At 49.1% G+C, this 6,232-nt stretch overlaps 1 non-coding gene across 1 annotated transcript; it reads right to left on the bottom strand.

The window, feature by feature from the left end:
* Nucleotides 1–857: 857 nt before the first annotated feature.
* TRNAT-GGU lies at nt 858–945 on the bottom strand. The gene has a single exon. It is a non-coding gene; the product is annotated as a tRNA-Thr (tRNA).
* Between the last annotated feature and the right edge of the window lie 5,287 nt (nt 946–6,232).

Genomic DNA, 6,232 nt, shown 5'->3' with positions numbered 1-6,232 from the left:
CTGGTGAGGTGTTATTTCAAAAGTCTTGATCTGTTGAACATTAATATCGTGTTGGATTGTGTGTGCTTGCATTGGTTGGGAAGTTATGAAGTTTGGTCTGTGTGTGTTACTGAGATACGTTATGAGGTTGGGAAATGCCCCCCACCAGCCTTTCGGGTGTGACAGTGGAGGAGCCAGACTCGCTGCTGGCCCATTGAAGGGATCCACACTCCCAAGGACTATCCCAGGAACCGTGTACAATGCAGACTTCTCCGAGATAGCACAGCGACAATGGACACTGCTTGACTCACATGGTAGCAAAGGAGCTTCCTAGCAAGTTGGAAGAAACTATGAAAGAGGGGAAGAGACATCATGACTTGGCCTCTCTCCCCCACAACTCAGCAGCTGGAAACACACCTGGAGGACAAAGACTGAACAGAACTGATTCAGAAATCAGAAGAGAATAATAACAATAATACTTTCAAACCAAAGTCCCCAACCAGACTAGTATTGGTTTTTCAGCAGAAAATTTTCAGTTTGGGGAATTTTGTTCTCTCAGTCAGACCTTGTCAAGGGAAGCAGGGAGAAAACGTTTGAGTTGCCTCCTTCAGAACAGCTTGGCCTGGACACTAGCTCTGGTTCACTGCTGTGGCCTTGCATGAGTTGAGGGTATTTTAATAATGTGGGCAGGTCCCAGGGTGTTTGGGGGAGATGATGAGGATGTTCCCTTTGGAGAAAAAAACTAAGAAATCTGGGATTTAGACATTTTATTTAAAGCAAGGGAGTTCTGAGTTTCTGTTTGCAAGAAGCAACATTGTTTGATCTGTCACTGTACCAAAGGGGGACATTGTTGTCTACAAAGGAGGGTGATGACTAAATGCATCCCATGAGGATGGGCTTCGAACCCATGCGTGCAGAGCACAAAGGATTACCAGTCCATCACCTTAACCACTCGGCCACCTCATCTGAGCTGTCAAGCAACAGACAGGAGGAGAAATCTAAGGCCAGCAGAGCTAGGGACAATAAGGAGTTTTTAAATACTAAGTGGAAGCAGGGGCTGAATGAGCTCCCCCCCTCACATCTAGTGAAGAGCTGGGGGAAAGACGTCAGGAACAGACCATGTTTGCATAGACACACCTACTCTGCCTAGCTATGCAGCATGATGGGGCCGCTTCCCCAAAATGACCAGTTTTGGCTGGTGGCGGGTTACAAATCACTTTAGGATTGAGTGGAATGAAATGTTATTATCCTTCCTGCATGAGTGAAGGGCAGCAGAACATACCTAGTCCGTCCTGATGGAGGGGTGGGTGGGTGGGTGAGGAATAGCTTTTATTGGACTTTGTAGAAGTGATTGAGAACATCACCCTAAACCAGTGATTCCCCAAACATTTCACACTGTGCCCTCTTAGCCATGGCTGTGGCCCCTCGGAAGCCGCAGTCAAGAACCGAGGCTGGGAGTGGGGCTGTTGCTTGCTGGGGAGAGGGGTGCAGACAGGGGTAAGGGGGTCGAGGCCGAGCTGGAAGCCAGAGCCCCAGGCTGAGGGTGGGGTTGGGGAAGAGCTGGGACAGAGTGGGGCTGAGTGCTGCTCCCTCCCTGGGGGCTGGCTCAGGCCCTGAGGTGCCCCCATGACTGTTCCTCTGTGTCCCCCTAGGAGTCATGCCTCATATTTTGGGAACCACTGACCCCTACTCGCTAATCAGAGGCTAGTGATGCCAAAGCCCAGGAAAAGGGAGAACAAGTGCGGGGCCCCCAGCACTGGAGCCATGTGAAGGGGCTGCAGGAGAGGGGCAATGGCTGGTGGCACAGGGAGACAAGGGCAAAGGGGGCACAGGAGGGGCAGAAATTAGGGGTGAAGGAGGCGCAAGGGTTGGGAGTGCAGGAGCTAGCGGTAAAGGGGGAGTGGGGATCGTCCAGGGGCAATGGGGAAGTGCCAAAGTACAAGCTTTGCCAAGGGCACCATTTCCCCTAATGCTGGTCTGAGCAAACAACTGGAAATGACCCTTCAGTGAGACCAGAACCATCGTGTAGAAAAGCCTTTTGGTTAAGTGGTGGTGGCTGAGTGCTTAGGAAAAGCAACTGGGTGTCTTTCTGTGGAGGTTTGATTCTTGCCTGCTAGGCAAGGCTGGTGTGTGGTGTCTCCACGGCTGTATTTTCAGTGTCTGATCACCCACAGTGCCACAGGGACCCAAGTCTAGACATATTCAGAGGCTCTATGCCAGGGTTTCTCAAACTTCCTTTCACCACAACCCCCTTCTGCCAAAAAAATACTTACTACATGGCCCTGGAAAGAGGGACCAAGCCCCTCCACACTGGGCAGAGGCAGGGGAGACAAAGCCTGAGCCCTGCCCCAGTTAGGGGAAGACAAAACCAGAGCTTGAAGCTCTGGCTGGTGGGGCTCAGACTTTTGGCTTCAGCCCCAGGCACCAACAAGTCTAATGCCAGCCCTGGTGACCCCATTAAAACAGGGTTATGACCCACTTTGGGGTCCTGACTCACAGCTTGAGAACCACTGCTCTATGCTGATGGGAGAGAGTTTTCCTGTGGGTGCAGTTAATCCACTTCCCCAAGAGGTGGCAGCTATGTCAGTGGGAGAAGCTATATTGGTGGGTGTGCAAGCTGTGGTGTTTACCACATTTAAGAAGTTTAATCAAACCCCATTTTTAAAACCACCTGTGTTCTGGGAATGGCAAAGGTGCTCGATGAAGCAGGGTCTGTCCTTCAAAGTCCTGGAGATCACAATTCCACTTTACTGGTGTGATGGGGGTATAGCTTAGTGGTAGAGTGCTTGACTATTGATCAAGTGGTACTTGGTTCAAACCACAGTGCTCTCTTATAACTTTCTTTTTAAAAAAGGAAAACATTTTCATTTCCATTCTCCATTATGTTCAGGAGCTCCACTATATGTGGATGCTTAATATGAATTTAAACACTCAACATTTTGCTGTCCAAATGCATAAAACCCTAGCAAAGCTGTCCATCAGCTGAAATCAGTTCCAGTCCTCTCAGTGTCTAGTTTATGTTTTCATCAATTAAACAAAGGGATCATATGGATGTACATTTGCAGATCCCTCTTCTCCAGGAGCTATGCTGTGCAGAAGAACAAGAACCACATCCAGCTGCAGTTCAGGAGTCTGATGACCAAAGAGCCAACAAATGTTCTGAGGGCTGGAGAAAAATGCCTTCTAGTGAGCTATTGAAAGAGCTCAACCTGTTTCGCTTATCAAAAGAAGATTGAAAGGTGACTTCATTGAAGTGTTGAAGGGCCTTAATGGAGAGAAAATATTGGATATGAAAGGGCTCTTTAATCTAGCAGAGAAAGGCATAACAAGACCCAATGGCTGGAGGTTGAAAAGAGACAAATTCATATTACAACTAAGGCACAAATATACAACAGCAAGGATGATTCACGACAGGAACAAGCTACCAAGGAAAGTGATGGATTTGCCATCTGCTGATGTCATTTAATGAAGACTAGATGCCTTTCTGGAATGTATTTGCCCCAAAAGTAGCTATTGTGTCATACAGGAGGCCTGTGATATGCAGGGGGTCAGATTAGATGCTCTAATGGTCTCTTCTGGCCATAAAGTTGACTAATTTCTGAAAAACTGAGTGTAGCATTGGGAGCAGCATCTGATGTTTTCCTGTCTAGCTGGCTTGCTTCCTAGAACGAACGCTCCTTGAGTGGGGTGATCCACAGGGAGTAGCTCAAACCTCCACAGTGCCTGGGCAGGGGCAGGACATTAGCACAGCAAGGGAGGGGTGCGGCAGTGACATCACAAAGACTTTTTGCAGGACCTCAGACTATTGGTCAAAGGTGGTGGGGAGGTGGTGACCTCACAAAGAGATGGTGACATCAGCCAGGCAGTACAGGGGCGAGGGAATCCTCAGAGACCCCTGTGGCTTTGCTTCAGCAAGTCTCCTTCTCTAGGTCTCTCTTTGAGGACTGAGAGAGTATTTGGGTTCAGGTACGTGAGCGCCAGGAGGAACCTCTTTCGAGTTTTCCCCTTCCCTTTTCCTGATTTTACTAGAAAAGAACTGTCCCTGTTTAGAAGGTAAGAGCCTCCTTGAGGTTTGAAACCTGTTCAGTCTGATCCATCTGGTGACAGTTGAATTCTACGCATGGAAAACACGAGTTTAAGGGGCTCTGTAAACGGGTTGACTCACCCCTGCGGCGCCTCCTGCTGGTTGCTTTCCGAATCTAGCTCTTTTTCCAGTCCGGAGCGCCCTCTGCAGGCTGGTGATCCACCTGCTTTACTCTCGGCCCCGTGTCCCTCCCTGGACCCGGTGCCCCTTTAACTATACCTGGGTCTCCCCCTCCCAGGGGAACCCCCACTCTACTATCCCCACTTTGCCTCAGTAGTGGCCACTGACAGTCATGGTCTAGCCCCACACCCTGGGGCAGACTGCAGCATCGGCCCACTCATCACAGGCCAAGGGGGTTTGGACCTGCTGCTTTGCCTGCTCCTGGGTTGTCCCTTGCAACCCCCCCAGTACCTTCTGGCCTACCACTAGGCTGCAGCCTGGGGTTTTCCTGGCCAGAGCTCCCCAGCTCCTTAGCCTTCCCAGCCCTGCTTCACCCAGGTACTCTTGTTCTGCTTCTAAGCAGCCAGGCCCATCTCTCTCTATAGCCAGAGAGAGACTGTCTGCTCCTGGCTTCCCTGCCTTCTTATAAGCCCTGTTCAGTTTGGGCGTGGCCTCCAGCTGCAGCCACTTTCCCAATCAGCCCAGCCAAAAGCCCCTTCCCAGGGCTGTTTTAAAGCCCCACCGGGCGGGAGCGGATAGCCACTCCGCTACAGGGTCGAATTTTATTCTACACCTGGGATTTTGTTCCTTAGAATCACGGGGGATGTTAGGGTTTGTCCTTTTTGTTTCATCTTTTCCTTCATCCTTCCCTCCCTCCTTTCTCTTTGTCTCTTGCTTCTTTTGTCCTTTCACCTGTTCCCCTCCCAACACCAGGAGCGGTGTGTGTGTGTTTTGTGGGGGAGTGCTCGGCAGTGTTGAGATGAGTTCCTGTCTACATCCTGTAAAACTTGCCCATACCGGTATTGCCCTGGCCTCTTCTTTTGTCATTCAGTGTTGAACGCATTCTAAGACAATATGCATTTCCTCACCTTTTGGGGGCGAAGCCAGACTTTAAGGCACCTGCTCCCCTACTTGGTGTAAACTTTGCTTGTGCCAATCAGAAACGGACACAAACAGGTTTTGGGCCCCGTCCCCTATGACACTTCTATGATGTCATAGTTGGTACTTTAGGCCTGCCTGCCATGTGCAGGCAGGGAGAGGAGAAAGAAAAACGAATCCTGTGTACACCCATAACCGAGCCTGATCACCTCGAAGCCTCTCTCTCAGCTCACGTGTTTAAAAAAGAGCTTCTACGTTTGCCGGTCGTTATGCATTGGTTTGTATTTGTAAGTATCAGTTATTATTAAATGCTGCATCTTTGTTTATAAATATTGTTAGTAGATATTTTAGTCATTGTGTGTTTTAAGTTTCATTAACTCTATTAGCTAATCATACGCTGCTCCCTTACCCCTTGTAATTATCCCCAATAAAACTTTAAATTGATTAATTTTAGTGTGTGTGTTTTTCTGCAGTTTGCATCGTGACCCATACTCTCCTTGCATCCCTTACGAATATAGTCTGTTGCCACGTGCAGCCTGGTAAATAACAGGCCTGCATTTTCTTTCGCCCCTGCGAGTCCGTGGCAATCTACAGGCAGCTCCCACTGTGGGTGGTCCACCCAAAAATGTGGGGCTGAAATAGTGCTGGGGCAGTGATCCCCACCGGTGACCTGGGCCATCCTTTGGGCTCTCTGGTGAGAACCCTCAGCCTCCCGTCCTCAGTCTCTACCCTGATTGGCTGAGCAGGGGGTTATTGACAGGGAGGAGACTCAGGTCCTTGTTCTTCTCTTTTAAGCCCAAGTAAATAAGTCAGAACCAGTCATATGTTTGATGAATTTTGCTGCTTTCTGCATTAATTGTCTCTGAGCAGTTCATGATTCTCTCTAACATTGCAGTTCTCCTCATATACTTGCTGAATAATTACTGTGCACTGTTGTTGGTCTGGAGCTCATCTGAGAGCACTTTATTCAGGTCATTCAGTGTCTGAAATTCAAGATCTGATGGTTAGTTTGAAAATCAGGGCTCTTGGATCCTATTCCCAACTCTGCCACTGACTGGCTGTGTGACCTAAGACAAGTCAATTCTCCTTTCTCAGCCTTTGCTTCTCCCTCTTTCAAGTAAGGATAATAAT

This window comes from Mauremys mutica, unplaced genomic scaffold (assembly GCF_020497125.1).
Source record: "Mauremys mutica isolate MM-2020 ecotype Southern unplaced genomic scaffold, ASM2049712v1 000671F_np12_subseq_1:101755_obj, whole genome shotgun sequence".
Taxonomy (NCBI): Eukaryota; Metazoa; Chordata; order Testudines; family Geoemydidae; genus Mauremys; species Mauremys mutica.
Note: the sequence above shows the minus strand (reverse complement) of the source record. Positions and strands in the feature narration are given on the sequence as shown.